Raw genomic sequence first — 18,833 nt, 5'->3', positions numbered from 1 at the left:
CACTTGCCCAGTCCATTTGTCATCCTATTCTAGATAGCAAAGACAAAATTCTCATTCCAAAAACTGCTATGGGTATCTCAGAATGGTATGTTTGGAAAATAACTAATTAATCAGAAGCATTTCAATGCAGGGAGAGTAAATGTAAATATGTCAGAGTTTATTGTGGCTCTTGAAAGATGGCACATGTGACTTACTGGAGCTGGTAACAAGAATGGCAGCCTTAAAGTTTAAACCTACATATACATCTGAGAAGACACTGAAGTCCCTAATGAATGTGTCATCGGACATGGATTGACTTGAGTTCTCCATGTCATCTAGTCTTTAGATTCGTAGAGAAGATTCTGCTCAAACAGCTGCTCCCCAGTTGGCTCCTAACCTCATCTCTGTGATTAATATGCACTTTAACAACCATAACTACATGCTTATTTGATTTTTGTTTATGAACTGTTTATTGAATATTATTTTGCAGGCATATAGCCAGATGACTTAGATGAAAAGTGAGTCTCTTTCCACAGTTAGGTGGCAGAAGAAAAGTGAGAAATACAGAGTGACAATTTGGCCCTGTGATATCAGTGAATGTTTAATAGGCAAAAGAAGTCTAAATTGATTTCTGATGGATGGATGGGAGGTAGCTATGAAATGGGTGGTGGCAGAGGTAAAATATTGGCATAGGGAGCTTGTGCATATATCTATGGATAAGTGTAAAGATTAAACTTTTTGCAGTAATTCAATGTACCTCCAAAATTCAGTATGAGTTTGATAAGAAAGGAGGCTAAAAGTGTAAGCTTTATACAAATCAAAAGAAGACAAATGTTCTTGCATAGATATAAAGCTATCAAGGGATTATGAGACATAAATTCAAATAGGCAGATTTCTAATTTTAAATCTCAGTCTGGCAGAAAATGGATGGAAAAACCTGGAGGAAGAGTGATGAGTTAGAAAACTATTATGTCAATCAAAATATGAGCTATTAGGGTAGCATTTTTGATTAAGAAAATGGTAGAATTAGACAAATGTTAAAAGATAGAATCAACAGGATGTTGATCTTGGCAGGGTTCCCTGGATCCAGATTCTGAAAATGGAATTTGTGTTCACATAATTTATGGGGGGAGTCAGAGGAAGAGGAGGGGATAAAGCAAGTTTGGGCAGATGAGCAAAGTTAGCCCCACAATGCAGTCTCAGCTAATAAAATATGTCAGCTGCCTCCAGTCTATGAGATTATGGAACAAAATAACAGAGGGACCCACAGGTTGAAGTTATGGGGAAGCTTGACCTTCCATGTCAGTCAGTAATTGGCCTAGGTGTTCTGAGTAAGGAGAGAGAGAGTGCTTGTTCTCTTGGTAGAGATTGCTCTCTTTTGGCCAAGGGAAATTCTCTAGAGAAAGTGCCAGCTGTGAACTGTTTCCAAGCAACATTCACAGCAATTGGGAGATGGATGCACATGCTATATCCAGGAGATCTGGAAGGGGAATTCACAATGTTCAGGATAACATAGAGTTGGTCGAATATTGGAAGTGAGGGAAGATAATATTCAGGATTACAGAGTAGGAATTTATTATTTTTTAGGAAATACATGAAGTATAGTAGGATTGTGGGGAGGAATATTGCCACATATATGTGGACATATACAGAAGGTGATTGCTATGGTTTCAATATTTGTTGCTTCCAAAACTCATTTTAAAATGTTATCCTGGCCGGGTGCAGTGGCTCATGCCTGTAATCCCAGCACTTTGGAAGTCCGAGGCAGGTGGATCACGAGGTCAGGAGTTCAACACCAGCCTGGCCAACATGAAGAAAGACTGTCTCTACTAATAATACAAAAATTAGCTGGGCGTGGTGCATGCCTGTAATCCCAGCTACTCGGGAGGCTGAAGCAGGAGAATTGCTTGAACCCAGGAGGTGGAGATTGCAGTGAGCCAAGATCGCACCTCTGCACTCCAGCCTGGGCAACAGAGCAAGACTCCATCTCGAAAAAAAATTAAAAAAAAAAAAAGTGTTATCTTCAGTGTAGAAGTACTAATAGGTGGGGCCCTTAAGAGGTGATTGGATCATGAGGGCTCTGTGTTCATGAATGGATTAATCCATTCATAGATTAATGAGTGAATGGATTATGTGTTATCATGGGATTAGGCCTGCTGGCTTTATAAGAAGAGGAAGAGAAACCCAAGCTAGCATGCTTAACCCCCTGGTCATGTAATGCCCTGCACCACCTTAGGACTCTGCAGAAAATTTCCACCAGCAAAAAGTGTTCATCAGATGTGGCCATTTGACCTTGGATTTCTCAGTGTCCATAATTATGAGAAATAAATTGCTTTTCTTATAAATTACCCAGTTTCTGGTATTCTGTTATGAGCAAGAGAAAACAGACTAAAACAGTGATGTTGGTAGAATCAGGTAGATGGCGTATAATGCAGGACAATGTGTTGTTATAAAGCCAGGATACCCCTTGGGTTTTGATTCTTCAGATGTGCCTACTTCCCCCAACCATGTTATGAAATAGCATGAAAGCCTTTACCAGAAGCCAAGGCCATGCCCTTGAACTTCCCAGCCTGAAGTACTACAAGCTAAATAAACTTCTTTTCTTGATAAACTATCCAGTCTCAGGCATTCTGTTATAGCAATTCAGAACAAACTAGTTATGCTCACTTTGTTTGTTTTTCTCAAAAGGTTCCTCTTGGTTTTGTCCATGAAGTCAGAGAATGATCTGGAATAACTCCATCCAGGGAATAATCTTTATTTCTTTTACTGGATCTGGCATTGGAGGGAATTTCTTTTTGTTTGCGAAGCATGTGTACATGTTTGTCATGAGTTCCAAGAAAAAACCCATAGACCTTATTCTTATCCACCTGGCTTTTACTAATGCAATGACACTTTGTGTCAGAGGAATCTCAGATGTAGTGACAGCTTTTCATTTCGGTAACTTCCTAGATAATGCTGGTTGTAAAACTACAATTTATTTAGGCAAGGTAGCTTGGGGCCTTTCCGTCTGCACCACCTGTCTCCTCAGTGTGGTACAGGCCATCACCATCAGTCCCAAGACCACCTTCTGGTCAAACTACAGACTGCCTGGCAAGTTCTTCCTTATCTCTTCCTCTTTTGGATCTTTAATTTTCTGATAAGCTCCAACTTGCTCTGCTACCTTAGAGCAGTTAATAGCATGAATAGGTCTGAAATTAGACCACATATTAGTTATTGCTATATGCCACCATCTAAGCAATAGTTTGGTGGGTTTTTCTCACTCTCATGGCTCTTTGTGATATCATCTTTCAGAGTCTCATGGGCTGGAGAGGTGGGTCCATGGCTTATCATCTGTATAAACATCACAAGTGTGTCTCCTGCCTTCAGAGCTCCAGGTTTGCAAATAATTCCAGCCCAGAGATCAGAGCTACTCAAAGTACTCATTCTCATGACCTGTTTCCTTTTCTTTTATTGGGCAGATTTTATTTTCTCCTTCTACATAGGTTCCAGCTTGACAAATGATTTTATGATATTAAGTATGAAAATATTTCTAACAGTTGGTTATGCCTGTGCCAGTCCCTTCATGCTGATCAGCAGGGATTCCATTTGGTTAACTGCTGGCACACTCACTAAGAAGTTGGGAAAATTACTTTCTACATTAACTCCTCCAGTAACTAAAGGTATATGTAAGAAACATGGCTGTGCTTTGGTCAAGGAATAGGCCGAGGCAGACATCTGGGCCAGAATGACTCAGCGAGTTTGGAACACAGGCACACAATTCCATGGATAATGTAAACACAACTATGTAGCCATAACATGGGAAGGCCATCACTTGGCTCTGAGCCACTGTTGTCTATAAAATGTATAATTGCCCTGTTGACACTGTGCAGGTGTACTCGTGCCCAGAGAAAGAGATAATCAAAGCTGTCCCTCTTTGCAGATAGACAGTGGGGAGCCAGGGCACAGCACAACTCGGCTCGTGACCAGAGAGAGAAAGTTAAGCTGATGACCCTGAAGGCAGGGGAGAGCCGGCCATACAGCTGTGTGTGGAAGGGGGCTGCTGAGAGGAGCTGCAGAGCTGTAGCAGACAGCTAGACAAGGCAGACAGTGTGAGAAAGCTAGTGTGAGTAAGCTGTTGTTGAGAGTTACTACTGAATAAAGCATCTTTCACCTGCCTGTGGCCCCCCCGAGTGTTCTTTCTGCTCATCCACCCACTCCCTTCAGACCTCAACATGACAATTGGTATAGTCGTGAACATGACAGTATATTATTTGGTGATTTTTTTGTCTTTGCCCAGCAAAAAGTTTGTCCTGCATAAATTAGCAGTGTCTTATAAAAATAGTGTGCTAAGCTGGGTCCTCCCAGAACCAGACATCAAGACAAAATTAAGTGTTATTAGGGGAAATACCTGTCAGAGAAAATATCAGCTGAGAGAATCATCAGACCACTCAGTGCAAGGATAGAGGGAAGAAGGTTGGATGGAAGCAACCTAGGCCACCTTGCAGTGTAAGTTGAGTTAAGCAAGGAAGGCCTGACACTAAATTCAGCTGTTGGAGGAGTCCTTAGTCTCCCAGAAACTTTGTCTGTCTTAGTATCCCTTATGCACTCAGTTATTCGCTGGAAACAGTTCATGGGATACTGAGCCACAGCAAAAACACAACAAAGCATTTGGGAATAGAACAGCTAGGGGCCCTGGTCAAATAATTTTACAGTATTTATGGTCCACAAGGTATATTCTTATGGCTGTTAAAAATGAGATTACTTTTTTTGTGTGTTTTAAAAAGAAGTCTATTTCGAGGCAGTCAATCTGATTCAGGGGTTCCAAAAAAGTTGGGAAGACAAATTTCTTCTAGGCTTTCTTTTCACCATTGCTGTGATATGGCATTTGTCTTCATGCTTGTACAATTATTGATCCATCTCCTTTCTGAATAGGAAGGAAAAAGAGAAAGCAACAAGCATGAAGATGAAACATTTATGTGAGGAAAGCAAGATTTTGTGAGAAATTTCCACCAAATATTGTGCATATTTTTATTGGCAAAATTATATTACTTGGTCATTCCTATTTGCTAGGGTGTCTGAGAAATGTGCTTCCAGGCCCACCAGCATTAAATTTTACAGGAACTGACAAGAGCTTGTCTCTTTGAGCTGAGGAAGAGACGTTTTCTTTTCCATTTGTGGCTAAAATTCTTCTATTTACTCTTCTTACTGGATACTAAAAGCCATTTTCACTTTTCCAAAGATTCAATATGAGCTCCACATCTCCACCTCCACCCTCTTTCTTCTTCAGTCGCTCCTCTTCCTCTGCTGTTGAAAAGAACAAGACTCAAACAGAAACCCTTTTTCCTCCTCAACACCTCTGACACTCACAGTCCTCACCCATGATGTTGTTTACAACCTAATTTTCATTATTTACTGGAAAATGTTACTTCAAAAGAATGTCTACAAGGTATCTCAAAACATAAAATGGATAAAAGTAATTTTAATTAGCATTTAGCAATTGATACATTCAGATTTATGTTCATCAAATTGTTTGGAGGAGGTATATTTCACCTATCTGTTCATAGGAATCTGGAGATTGTTTCAAGCTATACATTATATCTCTTTATCTAGTCATGCCATATATATGTCATATATAGTTCTAAATGTTTTTTCCATGGCTATTTTAATCAAAACAAAGAAATTTTGGAATTCAAATAAAACAATATGAACATTTTAAAATAAAAATTTAGAATTTTAGAATTCAAATTTGAGGAGTTTTAGAATTCAAATAAAACAATAAATTTTTATAACTAAAACCAAACTTTTTTAATTTCATGACTTTATACTACTAATTAATGTAAATAAAAATTTACTGTTCAGATAGTCTCTAATTTACTGTTTTTAAAATCATGTACACATGCTGTTTCTTTTAGAATTCAAAACAATAAAGTTATTTTATAATTCCAAACCAAGTCTTTTTTATTTTCATGACTTTATGCTATTATTAGTGCAAATGATATAAAGTTACAGCTTTAATAATCTACAAGTTATTCAACTTTTAAAAGTAAGTATCATGTTGTTTCTTTATTAGATTTATTTATTTATTTATTTATCTATTTTTGAGACAGAGTCTCCCTCTGTTACACAGGCTGGAGTGCAATGGCGCAATCTTGGCTCACTGCAACCTCCGCCTCCCAGGTTCAAGTGATTCTCCTGCCTCAGCATCCCGAGTAGTTGAGATTACAGGCGCCCACCACCACATCAGGCTAATTTTTTGTAATTTTAGTAGAGACGGGGTTTCACTATGTTGGCCAGGCTGGTCTCGAACTCCTGACCTTAGGTGATCCACCTGCCTTGGCCTCTCAAAGTGCTGGGATTACAGGCGTGAGCCACTGTGTCCAGCCCTAGATTTACTAATTTAAAAAACATTTTAATTACAGTGAATCAACTAATGGAAACTTAAACACAGTTTGAAAGCACTGGCCTAACCTATCATTAGTTCTTTTCATCTTAGAAAAGATAGACCACTGTAGACACTATTGATTATCTGAATGCTGGTAATTCAAGTGTAGGACCCACATGATGAAGCCAGTGAAGACTTCTCTAGGTGGCCCCAACCTTTCTGCAAATAAACTGAGCATCAGGGAGGGCTGGACAGTGCAAAAAGAAAAGAAAAAGAAAATCTCATGAGATAAACAGATAAAAGGCTTAACAGATAAACAGGTTGAGCAAGAATGCTACAAGTCTATTCGCCGTACTTAATATTTATTTATTTATTTATTTTAAATATATAATATAGAAAACACCTAATAGCATGAATTATGTATGCTTTTAGTGAGTAATCGCATTGACATTTGAGAGGGAAACATTTCTTTACTGGTCCAAACTAGACAAAGCTACTGATTCAAGGTACCATTTATTACCTAGGTAAAGAAGACTGCCTCTTATGGAAATTGCCAGCAACAAACAAATTGTCCCTGTTCTGATTTGCCTCTTATTTTGGTATTTCCCCCCATTCTTCTTAGCTCCACAGCTGTTTTTAACAGCAGTTGTTCTAAGCGCTGTTACTCAAGATAACCCAGCTTTTTCCAATCTACCCAGCTCAATTTGGTTAAAGTTCATATGCCAGGTTGCTGGGCATTGTGTTAATGGAATATTAACATCCCCCCCCTGCAAAGGATGGGGACTGAGAAAGGAAGTCACATGACAACATTCTAACAAAATAGGAAAAAACATAAAACACGACTAAATCAAGAGATACAGCAGTTCTGAGAAAGCCATATCACATCACAGTGAAGCAATGAAGAATAACCCATGAAGTCCAAGTTAGGGAGGTACCAGAGGGTGGAGAGGGAAGGTATGGACATGAGAATTCCTCTATGAGGAAAAGCAAAGAGCCTATTTGTGTGACTTAGGGTAGAACTAACTTAAACAACAAGCCTGGAAAATTGGAGATGATGATGTGAAATGGTTTGAAATCCAGATTAAGGAGACTGAAGATCCTTCAAAGAACTTTGAGCAGAGCAGTTTATATTGCCAAACTGAAAGTTAGGAATTGTCCTCACAGTGGACTTTTAGGAAGTGTGGAAGGTGGTGAGACTGCAGAAGGAGAGACCAGTTAGGAAGATATTGAAATAAAGAAACCCTGGACCAATTTTTCTCTTTGGTTTCTGATGACAGTGAGGACAAATACGCAGCTGTGACCCAGGTCTTATCACAGGGTCTGATCCAGAAATTCCTTCACTATGTGTACAAGGAATGGGCAAGTGAGTGAATAAAAGGAAAGAGACAGATTCGAGGGATTGCACAGCAAGAACTTCATACAGTATGGATATTTCCATGGAGAAGCAGAAGTCAGAAAAATTTTGAAGTTTTGAACTCAGGTGCTAGGCACTTAGAAGTTTCTGACTTGACGTCTATTGAAAGGATAAAGGAATTCATAAATATGGAAATATTTGTTGAATGAATGAGTGAGCAGCTGTGCAGAAGAACTGATGGAGGAACCTTGAGCTAAGATGGAGGAAAGCACATGTTTTACAGTTAGAAAAGTATCTGCTTTCCACATCTGGCTTGGCCCCTTAGCATGAGTGTAGTTTTAGGAAAGTTATTTTACTCCTAGGAGGTCTAGCTTCTTTTGTAAATGGCAGGTAATCACACATAGATTTATGTAAAAATGAAATTGGATAAGTAAAGTGATTCCTTTTTTAGTGTGCCCCACAGATTAAAAATATGGTGGTGATTATTCCTATGAGGTCCTTTTGCTAGCATTTTGAATGGGAATATCTCATCCTATATGGTTTCAAGTGCAGATTTAAATTAAAGGGAGAAAATTTTAGCCAGGAGATAATTTTGGAAGCCATTTCCTTCAATAGATGGACATTTCTGAGGGAATAAAGATCCAGATGAGAATAGAAAAGGAAGTCTCATCAAAAGTAAGACACAAGTGGCCTCATTGGGAAGTCCAAAAGGTCTTCTCCCTGGGTGAGCAGAGAATAGTGTGGACACTGCAGCCCTTGGACACTGTATCCTTCTGATCACTGAGGTAAAAAGGGGGCCGGGTGTGGTGGCTCATGCCTGTAATCCTAGTGCTTTGGGAAGCTGAGGTGGGAGGATCATTTGAGGCCATGAGTTTGAGATAAGCCTGGGCAATATAGTGAGACTCCTTTCTCTATAAAAAGTAAAATAAAATTAAATTTAAAAATTAAATAAAAGAGACCCCTCTCACATTGGCTTATTTGGCTAGGACTCTAAAACCAGTGTTTCTGTACCAGGACAAATGAAAATACAAAAAGCAGTGCTTTGGGGACAGAAAGCATTAAGCATGATTCTGCCCCCACAATCTGGAGGAACATTTTATTGTAGTCAGCTCCTAGTGCATTCCATGATCAAAAGTGTCATGTTTCAGCCAAAGAAAGAGCAAATTTGTCTTCATGAGGCAAAATAAATCAATTGTCCTCTTTGCTACATAAAGAGAACATGAAATACTCTGTGCTAGTAGTAATTAGTGGGACATATTTAGGAAAAAGAAAAGGAGGTCTGAATGTCTATCTGATTTTAACAAAACTGAAAATATTTGGGGGGAAAGAGGAAATGTAGAGAATGGACTAGAAATTTGGCCAGTTACAGAACAATGTGCTTGAGGCTGACAGATTGTCTTTGATCTTCTGAATCATCCATGGAAGGAAGTAAAGGACATCCTTTGAGAAGCTCCCAGTTTGGGGGCGGATGAAGATTAATTCAATTTTTTCACTTAAGAAAATAACCCTGAGTTTCTAACTATGCCAGGCACTGCTCTAGAAGCAAGGAAATAGAGCAGTGATCAAATGGAAACAGCTCCCCTACACTCCTTACCCCTACCAAATAATCCTGGTCTCAATGAATATATTGGGGAAGGAGCAAGGTCAATAAACAAAACATGCAATGTCAGATCTTCATAAGCTTTTCTTTAAAAAAAATAGAGGAGTGGCTGAGTGCGGTGGCTCACGCCTGTAATCCCAGCACTTTAGAAGGCCAAGGCGGGTGGATCATGAAGTCAAGAGTTCAAGACCAGCCTGGCCAACAAGGTGAAACCCCATCTCTACTAAAAATACAAAAATTAACTGGTGTGGTGGTGGGCACCTGTCATACCAGCTACAAGGGAGGCTGAGGCAGGAGAATGGCTTGAACCCAGGAGGCGGAGGTTGCAGTGGGCCGAGATTGCCCCACTGCACTTCAGCCTGGGTGACAGACCAAGACTCTGTCTCAAAAAAAAAAAAAAAAAAAAAAGAGGAGTAAAAATGAAAAAAAAAATAAAGCAGTAAGTAGGGACAGAAAATGCAAGTGGGGTGGCTCAATTACAAGACAGTTGAAGTAGGTCTCACTGACAATAAGAGTTCCCAGTCTTAGGGCCTTTGTGTTTCTCATTAGAAAGGGTGAAGGCTCCATTCCAGGAAAGGAACAGGAATTCTGCCTACCCACAGCTGCTCTGGCCCAGCTCAGCCCCTGGGCAACTGTGCTGAGAGACTCATGCATGACATTTCAAAGTGACAGACCAACTCACCTTCATGGAAGATGCAGCCATGGTGGAATTCCCAGTGTAGCAGGGAATTCCCAGGGAAGCAGGTTTGACCTCAGCTTTCTCAGTCAACAGTGCACAGAAGCACCTGCTGAGTAGTTTCAGCCACTCCACTTCCCTATAGGTAAGGGTGCCCAAATGGTGAGAACCATGGAAGGAACATGCAACTATTGGCCATGTGAGATAAAAGGATGCAAAAAGAATTCATGTTTATATATTTATGTACACAGATGAGTACACAGACACTAATAGGAGTGATTGCTTATAGTTGATAGGGTAACTGGGTGGTTTGGGACTGAGGTGGAAGCAGGATTGTTTATTGTATTTTTTAATATATGTGGTTATTAAACCCTAGAAGTGCAGTACCTATTCAAAACCATGAAACAAACAATTCCAGGTATTTTTTTTTTTTGGAGCTTGAGGGCCAACCCTTGTTTGCTCCTTGGGCTCGTGGCTTTCTTTCGTTTCTTTTTCTTTCTCTTAGTTTTGTCACTTGAATCTTTACTACTGTCACCAGATTCCTTGCATTTACTCTTAGCTGATCAGAAAAGGAAGAACGTGACTTTTAATGGACATTTTTTCCCTAAAGTTATTTCTTTTGTTATCTTGGAGATCTGCATACACACACAGAGCTATAAAGAACAGTCAGATGCCCGTCTAGTACACATCAGGCATGCTTCAATAACTACCTACATTTTCAAACTTGTTTCTTTTACTATTATTTTGCTATAATTATAGATTCAAGGAAGTTGCAAAGTTAGTACAGAGACCCCATGTTTACCTGCATGGTCACATTTTACATAACTAAAGTACAATAACAAAACCAGGAAATTGCCATTACTAGTGTGTATATGTATAGTTCTAAGCCGTTTAATAACGTTTAGATTTGTACAAACTCCATTATGATCAATATAAATAATTATTCCATCACCACAAAAATCTCCCTTCTGATATCCCTTTATATTTACGTCCACCTCCTAACCTTGTATCCTCCCTATACCCATCATTTATAATCCCCGGCAATCGCTAATCTGTTTTACATCACTGCAATTTTGTCTGTATATGTATACAAATGTTGTCATGTATTTGTACGTGTATATGAAATATATAAACACATACATATATAAAATCATACAGTATGTGAACTTCAGAGATTTTTTTCCACTCAGCATGAGGGAAGAGAGAGACCCTCTCATATTGTTTTATATTATTTTATACCCAGTACCTGTTTTAAGAAAAAACAACAAGGAAGTAAAACCAAAGACAGGCAGCCCGGCGCCAGGCCCGAAACCAGGCCTGGGCCTGCCTGGCCTAAACCCAGTAGTTAAAAATCAACTCATAACTTAGAAACCAATGTTATTCATAGATTCCAAACATTGTATAGAAGAACATTGTGAAACTCCCTGCCCTGTTCTGTTTCTCTCTGACCACCGGTGCATGTAGCCCCTGTCACGTACTGCCTGCTTGCTCAAATCAGTCACAACCCTTTCATGTGAAAGCTTTAGTGTTGTGAGCCCTTAAAAGGGACAGAAATTGTGCATTCAGGGAGCTGGGATTTTAAGGCAGTAGCTTGCCGATGCTCCCAGCTGAATAAAACCCTTCCTTCTACTACTCGGTGTCTGAGAGGTTTTATCTGAGGCTCGTCCTGCTACAAGCATAATGCCCTCAAGATCTATCTAAATAGTTGAATGTATCAATGTTTAATTTTTTATGGCTGAATAGTACTCCATTGTACAAATTGCCACATTATGTTTAACCACTCACCTATTAAGAGACATTATGATTGTTTTCAGTTTTGGCTATTCCAAATAAAACTGCTGTGAACATTCCTGCACAAGTTTTGAATAATGCTGCAATAAACATGAGAATGCAGATATCTCTTCAGTATACTGATTTCATTTCCTTTGACTGTATACCCAATAGTGGGATTGCTAGATCATATGATAGTTCTATTTTTAATTTTTTGTGTAATCTCCATACTGTTTTCTGAAACGGCTGTACTAATTTTCATTCCACAGAGAGTGTACAAGATTTCTCTTTTCTCCATATTCTCTCCAACACTTGTTATCTTCTGTCTTTTTTATAACAGCTGTTCTAACAAGTGTGAGGTAGTTTTTCATTATGGTTTTAATTTGCCTTTCCCTCATGATTAGTGATGTTGAGCATTTTTTCATGTACCTGTTGTCCATTTGTATGTCTTCTTTTGAGAAATGTCTATTCAGGTTCTTTGCCTACTTTTTAATTAGGTTCTTTGTTTTCTTAACATTGAGTTGTTCGAGTTCCTTATATATTTTGTACATTAACCCCTTATCAGATGTATGGTTTGCAAATATATTCTCCCATTCCATAGATTGTTTCTTTATTATTCCCTTGGCTGTGCAGAAGCTTTTTGATTTAACATAATCATACGTTTTAATTTTTGCTTTTGTTTGCCTGTGATTTTGAAGTCATGTCCAAAAAATCATTGCTCAGATCCATGTCATGGAGCTTTCCCCCTGTTTTCTTCTAGTAGTTTTACAGCTTCAGGTCTTACATTTAAGCTTTTTCACTCATTTTGAGTTGATTTTTGTATACGGTGTGAGATGAGGGTCTAATTTCATTCTTCTGCATGTAGGTTTAGGGCAAATTGGACCATCTTGGCTCACTGCAACCTCCGCCTCTCGGGTTCAAGCAATTATCCTGCCTCATCCCCCCCGAGTAGGTGAGATTACATGTGCACACCACCAGGCCAGGCTAATTTTTTGTGTTTTTAGTAGAGATAGGGTTTCACCATGTTGGCTGGGATGGTCTCAAACTCCTGACCTCAAGTGATTCGCTTGCCTCGGCTTCTCAAAGTGCTGGGATTACAGGTAAGAGCCACTGCACCCAGCTGCAAACATCTTTAATTCTAATGTTTGTCTTTCACAACAACTCTTCCAGTGGCAGAGTAAAAGAAAACTATTTGGTAAATGTTACCAAAATTACTAGTGTATTTATTCTTTTGATCCAGAGTTTCTCTTCTAGGCCTTGATTCTGTAGATATACTTGCTCTTGTGAGAATTACAACAGGAAAATTACTACACATTGAAGCATTTGTTATTTTATAAACACAATTAGATATCTAGCAAAATGAGCTAGTTTTCTGGCTATTTGAAAAATAGTCATTAAGTATCCATTTATACAAAGGAATTTTATAGAATATATGAAAAAATAAGGAAGTTCAAAATGTACTGATACGGAATTGAAACGGGAAAAGTTCCCTTGGTCTCTTTGCAGGGCGTTCAACAGGGAGAGTGGCTCGCTTCTTCAGTGCCCTGCTGCTTAAACCTCTAGGGGAGCATACAGATGGACAAGCTTGGGCCTCCAACCCCACGGCAGCATCTAGAGGTAGATGTTTACAGCTCCTGAAGCCCCAGTGGGCGTGCGCCCTGTGCTCTTTTAGTTTTGCTGCCTATAAGCGGCTTATGTTAACCAGCTCAATTAGATCCTCTTCTTTGTCGTAAGGACAGAGGGCTTTCGGTATCCCGGGTTCTTGCCTTGGTGTATTGGAAGAATCAGATTACACCTGGGCTTAGAGAATGAGTGCAAAGTTTTATTGAGTGGAGGTAGTTTTCAGCAGATGAGGGATGGAGTGGGAAGGTTTTCCCCTGGATTCCTGCCGCTCAGCAGCCCCGGCTCTCCTCCAACCGCCCTGACCAAACTCCAAGTCGTTCGGCCGGTCGGTCGATGGCCTGCAGGCTTGCCGGTACCTGTCAGCGTGCTCTCGACACCCTCTCCACATCCAGGTGCTTGTGTGTTCCTCTGCCAATGTGTTTGTCTTGACGTCCAGCCGCGTGTGTGTCTGCCTGCTAGAGTCTTGGGGTTTTTATAGGCACAGGATAGGGGCGTGGCGGGCCAGGGTGGTCCTGGGAAAGGCAACATTTGGGTGCAAAAGCAGGAGTGCCGAGTGCCTGTCCTCACCTAGGTCTGTGGGCACAGGCCCGGGGGTGGAGCCCTTGAGAGGGACCCACCCGTCTCCTCCCAGCACTTCCTTGCCCCCCTTCGGTATCAGAATGATATCTAAGGTGTAAATTTAATTAACAAAAGAGAAGCAATGCAAGAGTAATAGTATTCTAAAAATGTGGAATATATATTTAAGTTGTTATTATATCCATGAACAATCTCTGGAGGAATGCAAAAGAAACTCTTAAGTGTTGGCAGAAACTAAGAAAATAGAGTCATAGTACATAGAATTTCATAAATCTCATTTTGTATATTTCTGTAGTGTCTTATTTATTAAACATATTATTGCATTGTTTTTCAAAATGAATAAATTAAGTTTGAAAACAATTTGTGGCTTCTTTCTAGACATCATTCATTAATGTCTTTGCACTTCTCACAATGCTATCAGTGTCTTTTTCATCAAAGAGCTACAAAATAATCTGGTTCTACATTAATTTAAATGAATAATTCAGTTATTAATTTCTCAAAATGGAATCATTAAATACACATATTTGGTGAGAATACATAGTTCTGGCAATCAGATATCTGATGAGGCCATTTTGAAAAATACTTGATACTATTTTACTTTTTACACGTTAAACATGAGAATGCAGATATCTCTTCAGTATACTGATTTCATTTCCTTTGACTGTATACCCAATAGTGGGATTGCTAGATCATATGATAGTTCTATTTTTAATTTTTTGTGTAATCTCCATACTGTTTTCTGAAACGGCTGTACTAATTTTCATTCCACAGAGAGTGTACAAGATTTCTCTTTTCTCCATATTCTCTCCAACACTTGATATCTTCTGTCTTTTTTATAACAGCTGTTCTAACAAGTGTGAGGTAGTTTTTCATTATGGTTTTAATTTGCCTTTCCCTCATGATTAGTGATGTTGAGCATTTTTTCATGTACCTGTTGTCCATTTGTATGTCTTCTTTTGAGAAATGTCTATTCAGGTTCTTTGCCTACTTTTTAATTAGGTTCTTTGTTTTCTTAACATTGAGTTGTTCGAGTTCCTTATATATTTTGTACATTAACCCCTTATCAGATGTATGGTTTGCAAATTAAAATGTTAAAATTGATAGACAGGCTTTCCCCCCATGTTTTACAGTCCCTTTATCATGTCTCTGTTGTAGCCCTTGTAAACATTTGGGTTTTTCACCCCTCTACTTAAAAATGGTGAACGCTTACTTCTTTTCTGGTTTGGCTTTTTGGCTGTCTACATGGCTTTTACATAATTTATGTTATTATATTACACTGTAATTTAGGAACTTCTCTTTCTCATATCACTGTGGCTTACATGAAGGCAAGGAGCATGCTATCTATCTCAGTCTCATAACTTTTCTGTGGCAGCCTTTTCCTAGTATCTAACATAGAAAGTAAGACAAAGTAAGTGTTGGTATTTGACTCAAAAGGAAAAAAATGTAAGGATCTGGAAATAATAGTAAGAATGACATATTAAAACTGAATCATACGCCTGTAATCCCAGCACTTTGGGAGGCCGAGGCGGGTGGATCACCTGAGGTCAGGAAATTGAGACCAGCCTGGCCAAGATGGTGAAACCCTGTCTCTACTAAAAATGAAAAAATTAGCGAGGCGCCTGTAATCCCAGCTACTTGGGAGGCTGAGGCAGAGAATTGCTTGAACCTGGGAGGCAGAGGTTGCAGTGAGCCGAGATGGCACCACTACACTCCAGCCTGGGCGACAGAGTGAGACTGCATCTCAAAACAACAACAACAACAACAACAAAAACTGAATCATGGGCCAGATGGTGGCTCACACCTGTAATCCCAGCTTTTGAGAGGCCAAGGTGGGAGAAATGCTTGAGCCCAGGAGTTCAAGACCAGCCTGGGCAATTTTGTGAGACCCTCATTGCTACCAAAAAAAAAAAAAATTTAAATTAAATTAACTAGGCATGATGGTATGCGCCTATAATCCCAGTTACTTGGGAGGCTCAGGTGGAAGGATCCCTTGAGCCCAGGAGTTCAAAGCTGCAGTAAGCAATGATCATGCCACTGCACTCCAGCCTGGGTGACAGAGACCTTGTCTCTAAAAAATAAAATACTGAAGAAAATATTATTGAGTATTAAGAATAGACATGAGGGCTGGGCGCCGTGGCTCACGCCTATAATCCCAACACTTTGGGAGGCCGAGGCGGGCGGATCATGAGGTCAGGAGATCGAGACCATCCTGGCTAACACGGTGAAACCCTGTCTCTACTAAAAAAATACAAAAAGTTAGCTGGGCTTGGTGGTGGGCGCCTGTAGTCCCAGCTACTCAGGAGGCTGAGGCAGGAGAATGGCGTGAACCCGGGAGGCGGAGCTTGCAGTGAGCCGAGATTGCGCCACTGCACTCCAGCCTGGGCGGCAGAGCGAGACTCTATCTCAAAAAAAAAAAAAAAAAAAAAAAATAGGAGATGTGTAACTAGTGATGTAATGCCCAACCTTGTTTTTACTAACCTTTTTAGACTCTCCCTTTTCCTTTAATCACCTAGCCTTGTTTCCACCTGAATTGACTCTCCCTTAGCTAAGAGAGCCAGACTCACTCCATCTTGGCTCTTTCACTGGCAGCCCCTTCCTCAAGGACTTAACTTGTGTAAGCTGACTCCCAGCACACCCAAGAATGCAATTAACTGATACGATACTGTGGCAAGCTATATCCGGAATTCCTAGGAATTCATCTGATTGATAACGCCCAAAGCCCCGAGTCTGTCACCTTGTAATAGTCTTAAAGCCCCTGCACCTGGAACTGTTTACTTTCCTGTAACCATTTATCCTTTTAACTTTTTGCCTACTTTATTTCTGTAAAATTGTTTTAACTAGATCCCCCTCCCCTTTCTAAACCAAAGTATAAAAGAAAATCTAGCCCCTTCTTCAGGGCCTAGAGAATTTTGAGCATTAGCCGTCTCTTGGCCGCCGGCTAAATAACCGGACTCTTAATTCGTCTCAAAGTGTGGCGTTTTCTCTAACTCGCTCAGGTACAACAGTGGCACATAACTAAGGATACCCTGGAATTTGAGTTGTCCAAATAAGTGCTATTCTGTACTTCTCTCTGAAAAGTCAAAATTGAGTTGAGAAAACTTAAATCTACAATCTTAATCAGAAAATAATTAAAAATAAACATAATTAAAATTGTTGCACATCTAAAGGAGTGGGAAGCAGGGAATAGAAACTGGAAATACTGAATTTTAGAACACATTGATGTGGCTAATAACCACATGCACTGCCTTTGACTTCCATGTATTTTGTTACCAGTAAAATAGAACTAGAAAGATGAACTCTACATATATTGCCTGTAAAATCTTTATTATTATTATTATTATTATTATTTTCCGAGATGGAGTCTCGCTCTGTTGCCAAGGCTGGAATACATTGGCACGATCTTGGCTCACTGCAAGCTCCGCCTCCTGGGTTCACGCCATTCTCCTGCCATAGCGTCCAGAGCAGCTGCAACTACAGGTGCCCGCCACCTCGCCCGGCTATTTTTTTGTGTTTTTAGTAGAGACGGAGTTTCACCGTGTTAGCCAGGATGGTCCCGATCGCCTGACCTCGTGATCCGCCCGCCTCGGCCTCCTGAAGTGCTGGGATTATAGGAATGAGCCACTGCGCCCGGCGCCTAAGATTTGACGAGAAAAAGGAGCTGAAACCTTTTATAAATTTGGTGACATAAACCTCCCAATTCAGTAAGTTCAGAGAACGCTAAGCAGGATAAACCCAGAAATATCCATACCCAGACACATCATAAATTTCTGAAAATTAAACCAAAGGAAAAAAACCTCTAAAGTGGCCTGGGACTACTTGTAAGAAAACAAAGTTTCTCAAGTAACATTGGATTTTTCATAAGAAATCATGAAGCTGAGAGAAAACTGCATTCATCGCCTGACCTTATTAAATCCCTACTCTAGTGTTTCAGTGACATTTCAGGTTTCCATTGGTTCATGTCAATTCAGAGCCACTGTTCACTAACATCTGAAAAGTTCAATTGAGTTTCCTTCCCCACTACATGGCATCCTAGTGTGTTCAGAAGTGGTGGGTTCTTGGTCTCACTGACTTCAAGAATGAAGCCACAGACCCTCGCAGTGAGCAGTTCTTAAAGGTGACAGGTCTGGAGTTTGTTCCTTCATGATGTCCGGATGTGCTCGTAGTCTTCCTAGCTCAGGATGGAAGCTGCAAACCTTTGCGTGAGTGTTACAGCTTTTAAGGCGGCACGTCTGGAGTTGTTCCATTCTCCGGGTAGGTTTGTGGTTTCGCTGGCTTCAAGAGTGAAGCTGCAGACTTTCGCGGTGAGCGTTACAGCTCACAAAGGCAGTGTGGACCCAAAGAATGAGCAGCGGCAAAATTCAGCACAAAGAGTAAAACATAACAAAGCTTCCACAGCCTAAACAGGGAACCCAACAGGTTGCCGCGGCTGGCTCGGGTAGCCTGCTTTTATTCTTTTATCTGGCCCCACCCACATCCTGCTGATTGGTCCATTTTACAGAGAGCTGATTGGTCCGTTTTGACAGGGTGTTGATTGATGCGTTTACAATCCCTGAGCTAGACACAAAAGTTCTCCACGTCCCCACTAGATTAGCTAGGTACAGAGTGTGGGCACAAAGGTTCTCCAAGTCCCCACCAGAGTAGCTAGATACAGAGTATCGATGGGTGCATTCACAAACCCCGAGCTAGACACAGGGTGCTGATTGGGGTGTGTACAAACCTTGAGCTAGATACAGAGTGCCGATTGGTGTATTTACAATCCCTTAGCTAGACATAAAGTTCTCCAAGTCCCCACCAGACTCAGGAGCCCAGCTTGCTTTACCCAGTGGATCCCGCACTGGGGCCGCAGGTGGAGCTGCCTGCCAGTCCTGCGCCGTGCACCCGCACTCCTCAGCGT

At 40.4% G+C, this 18,833-nt stretch overlaps 1 long non-coding RNA gene across 4 annotated transcripts in view; it reads right to left on the bottom strand.

The window, feature by feature from the left end:
- Positions 1-18,833, bottom strand: part of LOC129397933 (uncharacterized) — a 170,443-nt gene that overhangs the window by 62,953 nt on the left and 88,657 nt on the right. The window contains exon 3 of one of the 4 annotated variants that reach the window (XR_010112394.1): positions 2,233-4,882. The exons of 1 other annotated variant lie outside the window; for it this stretch is intronic. This is a non-coding gene — a long non-coding RNA (uncharacterized LOC129397933). Of the gene's footprint in view, positions 1-2,232; positions 4,883-4,978; positions 5,263-17,234; positions 17,574-18,833 lie in introns of those variants that run through there. 2 more of the 4 variants (XR_010112395.1, XR_010112396.1) reach the window with 2 other exon arrangements.

The sequence above is a fragment of the Pan paniscus genome, chromosome 5, assembly GCF_029289425.2.
Source record: "Pan paniscus chromosome 5, NHGRI_mPanPan1-v2.0_pri, whole genome shotgun sequence".
Lineage (NCBI taxonomy): Eukaryota > Metazoa > Chordata > Mammalia > Primates > Hominidae > Pan > Pan paniscus.
This window is presented reverse-complemented; position numbering and strand designations above follow the sequence as displayed.